At 50.2% G+C, this 14,612-nt stretch overlaps 1 pseudogene; it reads left to right on the top strand.

Annotated features, from left to right (window-relative positions):
• Positions 1-6,422, top strand: part of LOC144133902 (cytochrome P450 4c3-like) — a 76,788-nt pseudogene extending 70,366 nt beyond the window's left edge.
• Positions 6,423-14,612: the final 8,190 nt, after the last annotated feature.

Here is a 14,612-nt window from a genome sequence, read left to right as displayed (position 1 = left end):
CCATACGTTCCATGTTTTCCAGGAGCTCGGCATGTAGCGCGTTATCGTACGCCTTCGCCACGTCGGTAGCCACCACAGTGGGCACAAGGTGGCTATGAGGCGACATATGTATTACCAATTCAGCCAGTATAGCGAACAGTTTTTTGCCAAGGCTTGTACGGAACCCAATTTGTCGTACATGGTGTTTTCGTGCACTTTCCAACCACCATGATAGGCGCGTGGCATTCATAGATCTTGCAAATTGTGGGAGTTAGCGAGATAGGCCGCAAAAATTGTTGGCTTGTGGTAGGTTTTAGTCTTTAGTGTTGGGGCCACCACAGAGTGTTTCCAGTTCAGTAGAATATTTCTCTCTCATGGCCACACTTGATTTATGACGTCCAAAGTTTCTTAGTTGCATCTCCTAAGCTCTTGAAGACATCATGAGGTACATCGTCATGTCCAAGCGCAGTTTTGCAACTCGCGTCTTTGATAGCCGCCAATAACTGTAATTGAGTAAATGCTGATGTTATGCGCGTTTCATCAACCGCGTCCTTTGACCAGCCGGATGGTGCGCATGATTGGGGAAGAGAAAGACTGAAGCCCGATCTGCAAACTCTTCAGGCGTTAGTTGTAAGGCGAGTTGCCCTCTGCATAATCTTTGACCTGCTTCCCATTTTCCAAGCCATGGAAAGTCCTACAGAGGGCCGTGTTGGTCGTTTCTGAGCGCAAACGACTGCACCAGTCGTTCCACCTCATATGAACCAGCTGCTGTTCATAGCCATGTGCCTGCGCCGTCAAATGGTTTACCTCAGTTTTTCTTTGCGCGTATTCATTATGCCGAGCAGCCTGTATCTCCGCCTGTTTTCGGCTTGCCTAAAGTTGTTGAAGGTGAAGGTCGGGAAGTGGCTGGTTTTCGTTCACTGTCGATGTAATGTTATGATCCTTGAGGCCCGTTTGAAGGATGAGCACAAGAGTATTTGGGCTGACTGCATGAGTTCTTGTATCTTGCATACGCCAACCCAAAGTGTTACAGATGCTTTTCTTCGAATTCTATTCATATATCCAAAATTGAAACATATTCTAATGCGGACATGATCACTACCTCCGCATCTAATTCTGTCTTCCATTGTAGTGCACCAGGCCCTTCCACCACGTCAAATCTGGTGAATGTGTTTGTGTTGCAGGTAGTGTTGTGACACTGGGTGATTTAGCAGTGTAAACGCTATTACTGTAAAGGGAATGTGAACTTTATCATTCCTTTTGGAATCACAATCACATCCAGCAGAGTAGCAGAGCGTTAAAATCTCCGCCTATTTGTAATGAAGTTCAAAGGTATGATTGACGGATATGTTTAATCCATCCAAGATTAATTACTGTATTTCTAGGATGACCGTACGCGGACTATTGTATCAGGGTCGTTTTGTTTGGGCGTACGAGTGCCACAACTACTTCCTGCTCTGTATGCACCACTTGCTCAAATCATGTGGCGTTTGGGGAACGTTGGCCCTAATGGAGACGTCAGCTTTTCTTTGAGTTTCCGCCTCTGTTTTTGCTCTTTTATTAGGGATGGAACGGCACTGGTACCCTTTATATCATGTGCTAGAACACAACCTCTTCTATTCCTGTAGCAAGAACGCCCATGAATGCAGCTCGCCGTGTAATAACTTTGTATTAAAATCCCCAACTTTATAATAAAACCATCTGCAGTCGCACTGTGCAAGCTCTTGCCGATTTTTCCTGTTATTTTTATCCATGATGTATACTGCTCTGAATGAGTTGTGTCAGTTGCCAAAGTGCGTCTAGCGCCGCCTCTCATAATGGTGTGCTAGCGAAAGTAATACATTTTGGAACATACACTCATCTTTCTGCCGTGCTGCCTGCAGGCGTCTCTTTGTTTTTCTTAACTTTACTTGTGTCATGCGGCTATACGCGCTTTTTTCTGGCGCAGCTGTACAATTTATGCTGTCAGCATTGCAATTTTCTTGTCTATTTCATTTTGCTGGCGAGTCTAGTCCTCAAGTTCCGGAATATCATCGGTAGTAAATTCCGGCGTCCTGCACTTTGTGCGTCGAACAGTCTTCAGCGCTGAAATAAAGGACGTCCTGTTTTCCAGATCCTCTAGGACAGGCTCTTCTTCAATCGCATCATCAAACAGTCCTTGCGACTGAGTAGCACATATGTTCTTAACAACGAACGGTGCATATTTCCGTCGCCTTGCCCTTGCTAACTCGAGCTTTCTTTTTTTTCGTCGGACATGTAGAGGAAGCGATGTCTGTCATGATCATAAGATATGCATAGGCCGCATTTGAATTTCACCGCACCTGATTCTGTCACGCAGTCTGGGTGAACTCCTAATGCACAAAATATTTTTGTAAATGCCCTTCTCAGTGGCACCTGTAGCAGTGCAATGGTCTAGGTTTGCACAGTTTGGGGCGCACTATGCAGCCGTTGCAGCAGAATTTATCTGGAAGAGGCTCTGGTCCCTGCAATGTTACCAGAAAAGTACCGCTGTTCCCCGTACAAAGTGCGGCCAACACAGTATGTGTTCCCGGTATGAGGTCTCTTGCCAGCGTTTCCGGGGAATCGTGGAGGTCTATAGTCATAGACTACACATCACTTAGTGTTTGGGCCTGACGCAAAGTAAGTCTGTACTCGAAGGTACACCTCGGACTTGACTGGAATCTGTGTTAATGTGCACATTTTGTGTGCGTCCTGAAGTGTAGCTCAAGGGAGAGTGACACTGCTAGACGTCCTGTGGCTTACAATTTCCTGCTAGCCTGAGGTACCAAGTGCTGCGTCTATCACTCTATTTTGAATATTTGTGCGTATGTTTGCGATCTCAAACTTTACTGTTGTTTTTGATGTGCACTCTGAAGGAACGCTAAATGCTGCTGATGGATAAGAAGAGACTTGCTTATCAGGTGTGGTCCTTACCTTCTTTGCCCGTGGTGCGCTAACCGGGGTCCTGGTAGTCTGCAGACAGGGGCGTCCATTGCAAGGTTTCAGGGGTGACTTCTTGCTGCACCTTTTTTTTCTCGGGTAGCTGCCCGAGGCTGTCCTCGTATTTGAAGTGTCCTCCAGGTGTTGGCTCCTTACCGAAACTGGCGCCGGTCATGTAAAAGTCCGGCACGGTACTTGCAAAGGTCGCAGTGACGGCCAGAGGGCCCAGTGGCATCCCGATGTTTGTCACCTCAGCTGCGGCGAGGCTCCGCGTAGGCCCAGTAGGCCTATAGCAGCCAAGCCGCGTCGGCATTTGCAACTCCCACCTGGAGGGTTGAGTCTTTGGCTGTCTTCTTTCCACGTGCGGGTTGCTTAGCCTTTGTATTTTTTCCAGGAGTATATATAGTATCTAAAAAGCTTATCTTTGCGACAAATAGCCTAGCCTAGCCAAGAATCCAGTTGCAATTGTGACTTGCGAAAAAAGAGGACCCTTGGCATTGGCGCACTACAATTGGTTAACAAAAGCTCCGAAGGCGCTACCCCATTTGCGGGTAGCGCCTTCGGGGCTTTTGTTAACCAATTGTAGTGCGCCAATGCCGAGGGTCCTCTTTTTTCGCAAGTCACTATTGCAACTGGATTCTTGTTTAGGCTAGGCTAGGCTAGACTGGGGCCTAGCGTCGTGCTCGGAAAGTCACTGTTTCCACCAACCCACGGCCAGTAACACTCAGCAGATAAAACACAAAACAAACGCTGTCAAAACTCGGCCCTAACTCTTGCTTCGCACGAAGAACAGACAAGGAGACGGCGGCAATTCCTGTGGCATGATCAGGTGCGCGTGCTCGTTGCCTCGCCTGATTTCCGTTCAGCTTCTACTGGGCGTCACTACGCCGGGAAGTCGACGCTCGCGCGATATTGTCTCATAGCGAGTTAGAGTTTTGTGCGCAATTTGTTGGAGCCGGGAACTGACGAGCAGAGGGCGTCATTAGCGCCAATTCTCTTGGTTTAGTTGGGTCCTTCTTGTTGCAAAGAAGACACAGCTCCCCTGTTGAGCGCCCCGCGTGCTTCCCAACTTCGCCGTCTTCCCTATTTTTTTGCCGTGCAGGGTCTTTCGCCCGCCTTCTGCCGTAAGCGTTTGGTTAGCCGTTGTGCTTCGGCGCCTGGCTGTCGCACAACACATATAGAGAAACGCGCGTGCATTACAAGGGTGCTGGCTGGCGCCGCTGGATATTTTTGTTTATTTTTGTTTTAGAAAGTGTATGTGTCTGCTGTCGGCATGTCTTAAAAGACTCGTATCTGATTGGTTCCGATAACGGTTTTTCTAATTTGTCTAATTGGTCCCGAAAAGAGTCCCCAGAATGCTGTCGAAGCTCCTCTGGTCGTATTCGGTAGCGGCTTTTCTTCTTTTGATTGAGCGAAAGAAGGGTCGCCAGAATGCTTGTGAAGTGCATTTAAGAGGAGGTTTTTCAACGCCAAGGGACTCGAGAGAGGAACGGCTGCCTTCCGGTTGCTGCGCGACACCTCCACTCCGAAGATGTTACGTGCCCCTGGGTATGACTGACTGTTTTGCTATGTAATCTCAGATATTTTGTCTCAGTGTGTAAGTTTGACAAAAACATTCGGACTAAATTTACGAAATCAAGTTGATCAATTCATCTCTTCGACGTGTGCTGGTGCATTCTTGGATGCGGCGGAGCCCTCGTCCCAGCATGGAAGCACGCTTCGTTACAATTGGTGGAGATTGCGTGGTGCCGACGACGACGACCCGCTCTACTAGAAATGGGCCCCAATCTCAGGAGTGAGCAAAGCCAGATGCCCGCGGTCTTCGCTACGATGACGAGCCCACAACCGAGGCTGTCCATCCCCCCGCCTGCGTTCAGCGGAAACCCGGAGGAGTCCGTGGCGGAGTGGCTAACTTGCTACGAGGACGTCGCTTCGCTGAACTCATGGGAGAACGACACTAAGGTGAAATGCCTTTGTCTTTCTTTGGAAGGCGGTGCAAAAAATGGCATACAACGCTACTCACTGGTGCGCGAAGTTCGTGGAGCGAATGAGCGGCAAATTTCAAGACTTGCTTCAGAAGCCGCCACGCGGCGGAAATCGCCTACTTACGCCTGCAAAACCGGGTGGAGCTGCCATCAGATTCTCCGGAGCAGTACTTTTATGACGTTCTGCTGCTGAGTGCGAGGGTTGACGCCAAGTTGTCGGAAGAGGATCGACTGCGTCACTTGCTGCGGAGCCTCCAGCCGGCTACAATGGAGAAGATGATAATCTCCAACACGAGCACTTCTGCAGATTCTTGGCACATACTGCAGCGCCTCAGCCAAGCTGCGCTGGTTGGGCTCGCTGCTCGAGGGCTGTCGACCCAAGCCAGCGCCACCTACCTCGCGACCGAGCATAACGCTTGGGGATAAGACATCCCTGCAGCACACACCGACAGCAGAGCCTTGCAATTTCACTTGTTTCCGGCCAGCCTCCCGTGCTGCCCACCTGCACGGCGGCATCCCACGGCAGCAACAGAGGCACGCAGGTGAGAAGAAATTTGAATGGTCTGCCGCCTCCTTGGTGTCGTTATCCGCGCGGTTAAAAACAATCGAGCAAGAACTGTCTCGTGCCCGTGCCCCTTGGCCCCCGAGGACGTCACGTGCCGACGACGGAGGACCACGGTGCAACTGCTGCAATCGAGGCGGCCACGCAGCTCGTAACTGTCGCCTACGATGAAGAGACGAAAACCGCGAGCAAAGAAATGCGTGCGCCGATCAATGTCCCAACTCGTGAAAAGGGAGCAGCCGGGCCTAGGTGGTCAGCCAAGCAGTCCAGTATGTCTGATGAGCGAGAACCTGCTCCTCACAGGCTCAGTCGAGGCAAATAACACGAAGACCACCCACTTGATTGACACCAGAGCCTCCGTGTACGTAATTTCTTACAGCTTGGCGGCCAAAATACCTAGCAAAGGAAAATCAATTGAGCGCACTACCTCCATCAAAGGAATCGGTCGGGATTTGTTGTCGCCTGCGGGAGAAACTGAAGTACTTGTTCAATTCCGATCAACTAAAGTGAGTGTGAAATTAACTGTTATCAACGACTGCCCTTACGAATTGCTGGGAGGGCTTCCTTTTTGTCGGCGGACCAACATGCTGATTGATTTTCGCCGAAGGGAACCAAAAATTGTGGGAGAAGTGAAGGCGGGGGGGGGGGGGGGGCAGAAGTACGCGGGGCGTTTCTACGAGTCAAACATTCGTCCTTTTGCACTGACTCAAATGTTGCAAACATTACCTGCAGTATTCCGCACAGATTAGATACCGGTGCCATTGTTCAGCTGCCTTTTTTTTCTTCTCTATGTTTCAGGTCAGAGGTTCGCACTGGCCGAGGAGAAGATTGTGGTGGCTAATATCCTCCGCCGCCTTCCGGTCCGGTCGCTTGACCAGCGAGACCAGGTGGCGCTCTCGGTGGAAATGATGCTGCGGCCTGGAACGGGTCTCAGGATCAAGTTCACGCCGCGGTGACGCCACGGCCGATGAGCGTCTTCTAGCCATCTAAAGGCCTCTGGCTTTTGCTGCTGGCTGAGTTAATGATTTTTTTTAGAAAATGTAAGGGGAACACAGGAACACAACAAATGATGGTCACCAAGCCGACAGCCGTCTCCTCTTCTCCACTATATACGTGAAACACGACAGAGTTTCTTTTATCAGATGACTCGTTATCGTTTCTGTAGGCAGCTGCACTAGCTAGATTCGAGCCCCTTCTCTACTTAAAACTGTTGCGCCAAGGGTGCGAGGAGGCTTTAAAAGCTCCGTATTTAGATGACCTATATGTGCTAGTAAGGGGACTCTGGCGTAAGTGTAACATCCAATGAAGTAGTGCAAGCAACCAACGAGTGCACTAATCGCTGCACTTTCATTTGTCCAAAACGTCTGCGCGTACGTGCACCGTTGCAAACAATCGACCACCACATGCAAGATCCATTGTATTATTTGTTGTAGCTTTGCTTTGTTGAGCTTACTGTCGGCAGTTCAAGTGTGTTTCCTCAATTGTGCGCAAAGTAGTAGCCGGCGCTATATTCATTCACCAACACCGCCGTTTATGTCCTTGTCAATAAAAAAGAGCGTCAGTAGTTGAGCAGAATTGTCTGCGTTTATCTCGCGACAAGGAATCGAATAAAGACATTTTCGCTTCGTAAAGAAACAGTCAAGAGTTATGATATCTCTTAGTTTATTATTGACATGATATGCATAGAAGATTACTTCGTTCGGGCAGCGCTCCTTTTTCTCTACGCAGGAAATTGCACGTGCCGTAAGGAAAACAACGCGAAACACTGAGCGCGCTCACCAGCTCAAAGAAAAGCGAAGCATATTCTTACGTGGTCCAAGACGGGAACGACGCAAGAATTCCCCGGGCACAGCAGACAGTTCAAGAGCACAGGGCCCACACAGAGCACAGCACAGAGCACCCAAACCCGGAGCACGCGCACCTACGAGGCACTTCGTTCACCTCGTCCTCACCAAGAATATTCGTTGCACGGCCCCTGGCCGCAAAAACATTGTCTGGTTGTAGAGATTACGCCATGGCAGAGGATGACGAGAGGTAGGGCCTCAGGCTAGAGACATGAAAAACGTCACGCTGATGTGCACGGGAGATGGTCTCCGGGAAGGCCGGGGCGATCTCGTAGGTGACAGCGGTGACCTGGCTTGGCACACGGTATGGGCCAACATACTGGGACAGAAGTTTTTCGCACAGCCTGACGCGGCGTGTTGGCGACCAAAGCAAGACGAGGACTCCAGGGGAAAAAGTTACCATGTGATGGAGGCGGTCGTAGTAGTCCTGCTGTGAGGCCTGCGATGACTGTAGTCGGTATCTAGCCGGCTGGCAGGCGTGGTCGCCCCGGGCAATTGCGTCGTGTGGATTTTAGAAGGCGCTAAAGGATATGTCTGAAGCAGCGTGTCCAATGGTAATTGGGGCTCATGGCCGTACAAAAGATAGAACGGTGAGTAACCGGAAGTGTCATGGCGGGAAGAACTGTTGGCGAAGGTTACGTTTGGAAGGGCAATGTTCCAGCCCACATGGTCCGGGGAAACTTACATTGCGAGCATATCCATGAGAGTGAGGTTGAGGCGCTCTGTGAGGCCGTTGGTTTGGGGATGATAGGCGATGGAAAACTTATGTTTAGTCAAGCAGGAACGGAGAATGTCGTCGACAACTTTAGAGGGAAAGCAACGGCCGCGGTTGGTGAGAGATGGCGAAGTACACCATGTCGGGGGATGAGGTCGTACAGGAGAAAGTCGGCAACGTCAGTAGCAGTACTGGTGGAGAGGGCCCACGTGATTGCGCAGCGAGTGGCATAATTGGTGGCAACTGCAATACATTTGTTTGCGGAGGTGGACTCAGGAAGCGGACCCTAAAGATCCAAGCCAAAACGATGGAAAGGTTCAGGGGCACATCAACAGGTTGGGGCATACCCGCTGAGAATGTGGCAGGACGTTTCCGGCGCTGCCACTGGTCGCCGGCACGAACATAGCGGCGTGCGTACTGGTAGAGGCGGGGTCAAAGGGAGGGACGACGCACGCGGGCGTAAGTACGCGAGACACCCAGATGTCCAGCAATGGGGGAGGTCATGGAGCTCGTGGAGAACATCGGTGCGCAGGCGCTTTGGCCCAACGAGCAGGAGGTCGGGGCCGGCGGGGTTCAGGCTTCTGCGGTATAGAGTGCCATGATGCAGCACAAACCGGCGCAGAGCAGGATCAGATGGGGAGGAGTTGAGGCGGTCAATAATATAGCGGAGCTCGATATCCCGTCGCTGCTCGTCGCCGAAGTGAGTAATATCAGAGAGCGAGAACAGGTCAGTGGTGCAATCACTGCCAGAATGGTCAGAAGAGTCAACGGGATATCGGGAGAGGCAATCAGCATGGGTGTGTAGCCGACCGGACTTATAGACCACGATGTAGTCGTAGTCTTGTAGGCGTAAAGCCCAGCGACCGAGCCGGCCAGTAGGACATGGCCCAAAATTGTGATCTGGCGACGCGCAAAACGGCATTTGGAGGAGTTGAGCGCAGGCCGGCATGAAGGAACTGAAAAAGAATCTTAGAAAGGTCATCGAGGTGAGAGCAAAATCTGGGGAAGAAGACAGTGACGTCGTCGAGATAGTAGAGGCGCGTCGACCATTTGAATCCGTGGAGAAGGGCGTCCATCATACGCTCGAAGGAGGCCGGCGCGTTGCATAAGCCAAAAGGCATAACTTTGAACTGATACAGCCCATCAAGTGTCACAATTCATACTTGACAGCGCAAAAAAAACGAGGACAAAAGCGAACGAGGAGACACAACACAAGCGCAGACTATAAACTGAACTTTTATTCACTGAAAGGAAGCTTTATAGGCGTGATAAAACACAAAAACCAACAAAAGGAACCGCCACAACCGATGTACAAAGAAATCAAGGACATTTCATTCCTGCGTGATAAGGAACACCACAGCAACAGGAAAACCAAATTCAATCACATCAGGCCAACTCCCCGTACTGTCTACTTGCCCCCAAGAAACTGCGCAGAAAAGGAACTTCTTTATCCTGCAGGCTGACCGACGGTGATGCGGCACACGCTTCACTCTCTTTCTTAATCAAGTAAGCTTCTATCAACTCCCGGCATACCCTATCTTTGTGCCTGAACAAGATACTTGTCCTGTCAAGGCGAGGAAAGCAATCATTGCTATCCCTGCAGTGCAAAGCGAGGTTGGAGGACACAGCACCTTTTAGAGATTTGCGGTGTTCCGCTAGACGCTCATTGATACATCGACCAGTCTGGCCGATGTAATTCTTACCACAGGAAAGTGGAACGCGATACACAACACATGTGTCGCAATCTGTGAGCCTCTTTCTGTGGGCTATCGTGCAATCATTCACTGCGCGGTTACCACCATGCTCAATCTTTTTGCGCACAGCACTGCACACACCACCGAGTTTGTTCTTCGCGGTGAAAACAACTTTCGCCCCGTACCTCGCCCCCACTTTTCTTAGGCGATGTGAAATGCCGTGCACGTAGGGGATTCCTACCAATTGTTTTTCCGCAACGTTCTCTTTCGCGATGACCGGGGGCCTGCCTGACCTGGCTAAGATCCTTTCAGTGACCCTACCCAGAGTCTGATCAGGAAAACCTGCTTCCTTTAACCTGCGCGTTTGTCCCAGGAAGCTTGTTCCAACCTTGTGGGAGCAGGATTTTGAGAGAGAAGCTTTTAGGCAAGAAGTAGCAATGCCGGCATTTACCAATTTTGAATGACCAGAACTGTGATTGAGGAGGGGCTTTTCCGTTCGTGGGTGATACTCCCAGCACACACCACTCGCGTGGCAATCAATCCTCAGGTCTAGGAACTGGATGAAGCCTGACTGTGGCAATTCAAATGTGAACTTCAGACCGTCGCCCCTTTCCTTGAATATCTTGACGACGTCCGGGATAGCCCTGGGGGAGATATCCTTTAAGAAAATCAAAAAATCATCCACGTACCGGACGACTCTCACTGCAAAATCAGCAAGATCCTCCGCTAGTTTTACGTCCATCCTGCTTAGGAAAATGTCGCTCAAGACAGGTGCGACACGGAATCCAATGCAGACGCCGGACCTCTGGACGTACACTTTTTCGCCCCACCCAACGAAGGTTGAGTCGAGGTAAAACGATAGGAGCTCTAGGAAGCTTTCCACTGAAACACCACAATCCGCCACAAACACAGCCTCGTCATTATCCACGGTGATGCAGTCCTTCACATACTTCATAAGCTGATCATGAGGTAAAGAGTAAAATAAATCTTCTACGTCTATGCTGAAGGCGAAATGCCTCTCTCCCTCTACCTGTGACAGAAACTTCACAACACCTGCCGAGTTCTCCACCAAAAATGGGTCGGCCAACGTGAGAGAACCAAGATGACGCTGAAGATACCCAGAAACAGCATGCTGCCAAGTGTTCCGCTCCGAAACAATTGCCCTGAAGGGAACGTCCGGCTTATGTGTCTTGGCTGTGAAAAACAGGTCTAGAACGGTACCTTTGCTATTACTGACCATAGCACCCAGTCGATCGAGGTTCATTCCTTCCAGGAGGACTTTAGCCCGTTTCTTGATGGCAGCAGGCCTCAGAGCCACTTCTTTGAAGTTCTTTTCAATTGCCTCCCCTGCCTTCCTCCTGAAAACTTCTTCTGGCGCTAGGATAAAGAACCCCTCCTTGTCAGAATGGACGGGCCTTAAGCCCTCAGCCGCCAAATAGGTTACCAGTTCTTTCATTATTCCTGCTGTTCTCGGTTTTCTTTTTTGGTCCATTACGATTGCGGAGCACTCGTTGACGCACCTAGATTTATCAGCGTCGGGAACAACCCGGGAGACCGCGCGCGAGAGCGCCAGCAGCTCGAGTGGCGTCATGGCAGGTTCGAAGCAGAATTTAGGGCCCAGTTCCAGAGTTCGTCGGTGACGGTCGTCAATCACCCTGTCCCCTAAGACGGTAATCTTCCCTTTAGAAACGGAGGCTTTCTTCCTTGTTGGTAGCCCAGGACGAATAGTGTTCCACAAGAACTCCGTTAAGCTGTGTGCTGTTTTGGACCAATCCTCGTACATCCGGAGCTGCTGCCGCTCATTCACACCAATCCCGCAGTGGACGCGAAGGCAGAGCCTGTAGAAGCGTACTTGTCTCCACCACTCCGACTGTAGAATACGGCAGAAACGTCTTGAGTGGCCAGGGGACGGCTGCAGCCACCCGCACACAGCTTGGATGTCAGAGGGGCAGAGCTGTTGCTTTATATGCCAAGATGCTGTCCTTGCTCTACACACGCACACTGCTATGAGAGCCGTCAAAACTATTGGGTTGTGAAGGTTAAAAGATACACAAGAAAAAGAACCCATTGAACTAGAAATGTATTTAATAAGAACAGAAAGTTGGGCTACTTGGTGTGGATTTATACTTGACAGCGCAAAAAAAAACGAGGACAAAAGCGAACGAGGAGACACAACACAAGCGCAGACTATCAACTGAACTTTTATTCACTGAAAGGAAGCTTTATAGGCGTGATAAAACAAAAAAAAACAACAAAAGGAACCGCCACAACCGATGTACAAAGAAATCAATGACATTTCATTCCTGCGTGATAAGGAACACCACACCAACAGGAAAACCAAATTCAATCACATCAGGCCAACTCCCTGTACTGTCTACTTGCCCCCAAGAAACTGCGCAGAAAAGGAACTTCTTTATCCTGCAGGCTGACCGATGGTGATGCGGCACACGCTTCACTCTCTTTATTAATCAAGTAAGCTCTATCAACTCCCGGCATACCCTATCTTTGTGCCTGAACAAGATACTTGTCCTGTCAAGGCGAGGAAAGCAATCTTTGCAATCCCTGCAGTGCAAAGCGAGGTTGGAGGACACAGCACCTTTTAGAGATCTGCGGGGTTCCGCTAGACGCTCATTGATACATCGACCAGTCTGGCCGATGTAATTCTTACCACAGGAAAGTGGAACGCGATACACAACACATGTGTCGCAATCTGTGAGCCTCTTTCTGTGGGCTATCGTGCAATCATTCACTGCGCGGTTACCATCATGCTCAATCTTTTTGCGCACAGCACTGCACACACCACCGAGTTTGTTCTTCGCGGTGAAAACAACTTTCGCCCCCTACCTCGCCCCCACTTTCTTAGGCGATGTGAAATGCCGTGCACGTAGGGGATTCCTACCAATTGTTTTTCCGCAACGTTCTCTTTCGCGATGACCGGGGGCCTGCCTGACCTGGCTAAGATCCTTTCAGTGACCCTACCCAGAGTCTGATCAGGAAACCCTGCTTCCTTTAACCTGCGCGTTTGTCCCAGGAAGCTTGTTCCAACCTTGTGGAAGCAAGATTTTTGAGAGAGAAGCTTTTAGGCAAGAAGTAGCAATGTCGGCCTTTACCAATTTTGAATGACCAGAACTGCGATTGAGGAGGGGCTTTTCCGTTCGTGGGTGATACTCCCAGCACACACCACTCGCGTGGCAATCAATCCTCAGGTCTAGGAACTGGATGAAGCCTGACTGTGGCAATTCAAATGTGAACTTCAGACCGTCGCCCCTTTCCTTGAATATCTTGACGACGTCCGGGATAGCCCTGGGGGAGATATCCTTTAAGAAAATCAAAAAATCATCCACGTACCGGAAGACTCTCACTGCAAAATCAGCAAGATCCTCCGCTAGTTTTACGTCCATCCTGCTTAGGAAAATGTCGCTCAAGACAGGTGCGACACGGGATCCAATGCAGACGCCGGACCTCTGGACGTACACTTTTTCGCCCCACCCAACGAAGGTTGAGTCGAGGTAAAACGATAGGAGCTCTAGGAAGCTTTCCACTGAAACACCACAATCCGCCACAAACACAGCCTCGTCATTATCCACGGTGATGCAGTCCTTCACATACTTCATAAGCTGATCATGAGGTAAAGAGTAAAATAAATAAAGGGGACAGGGTGATTGACGACCGTCACCGACGAACTCTGGAACTGGGCCCTAAATTCTGCTTCGAACCTGCCATGACGCCACTCGAGCTGCTGGCGCTCTCGCGCGCGGTCTCCCGGGTTGTTCCCGACGCTGATAAATCTAGGTGCGTCAACGAGTGCTCCGCAATCGTAATGGACCAAAAAAGAAAACCGAGAACAGCAGGAATAATGAAAGAACTGGTAACCTATTTGGCGGCTGAGGGCTTAAGGCCCGTCCTTTCTGACAAGGAGGGGTTCTTTATCCTAGCGCCAGAAGAAGTTTTCAGGAGGAAGGCAGGGGAGGCAATTGAAAAGAACTTCAAAGAAGTGGCTCTGAGGCCTGCTGCCATCAAGAAACGGGCTAAGGTCCTCCTGGAAGGAATGAACCTCGATCGACTGGGTGCTATGGTCAGTAATAGCAAAGGTACCGTTCTAGACCTGTTTTTCACAGCCAAGACACATAAGCCGGACGTTCCCTTCAGGGCAATTGTTTCGGAGCGGAACACTTGGCAGCATGCTGTTTCTGGATATCTTCAGCGTCATCTTGGTTCTCTCACGTTGGCCGACCCATTTTTGGTGGAGAACTCGGCAGGTGTTGTGAAGTTTCTGTCACAGGTAGAGGGAGAGAGGCATTTCGCCTTCAGCATAGACGTAGAAGATTTATTTTACTCTTTACCTCATGATCAGCTTATGAAGTATGTGAAGGACTGCATCACCGTGGATAATGACGAGGCTGTGTTTGTGGCGGATTGTGGTGTTTCAGTGGAAAGCTTCCTAGAGCTCCTATCGTTTTACCTCGACTCAACCTTCGTTGGGTGGGGCGAAAAAGTGTACGTCCAGAGGTCCGGCGTCTGCATTGGATCCCGTGTCGCACCTGTCTTGAGCGACATTTTCCTAAGCAGGATGGACGTAAAACTAGCGGAGGATCTTGCTGATTTTGCAGTGAGAGTCTTCCGGTACGTGGATGATTTTTTGATTTTCTTAAAGGATATCTCCCCCAGGGCTATCCTGGACGTCGTCAAGATATTCAAGGAAAGGGGCGACGGTCTGAAGTTCACATTTGAATTGCCACAGTCAGGCTTCATCCAGTTCCTAGACCTGAGGATTGATTGCCACGCGAGTGGTGTGTGCTGGGAGTATCACCCACGAACGGAAAAGCCCCTCCTCAATCACAGTTCTGGTCATTCAAAATTGGTAAAGGCCGGCATTGCTACTTCTTGCCTAAA

Source organism: Amblyomma americanum, chromosome 5, assembly GCF_052857255.1.
Source record: "Amblyomma americanum isolate KBUSLIRL-KWMA chromosome 5, ASM5285725v1, whole genome shotgun sequence".
Classification (NCBI taxonomy): Eukaryota; Metazoa; Arthropoda; class Arachnida; order Ixodida; family Ixodidae; genus Amblyomma; species Amblyomma americanum.
This window is presented reverse-complemented; position numbering and strand designations above follow the sequence as displayed.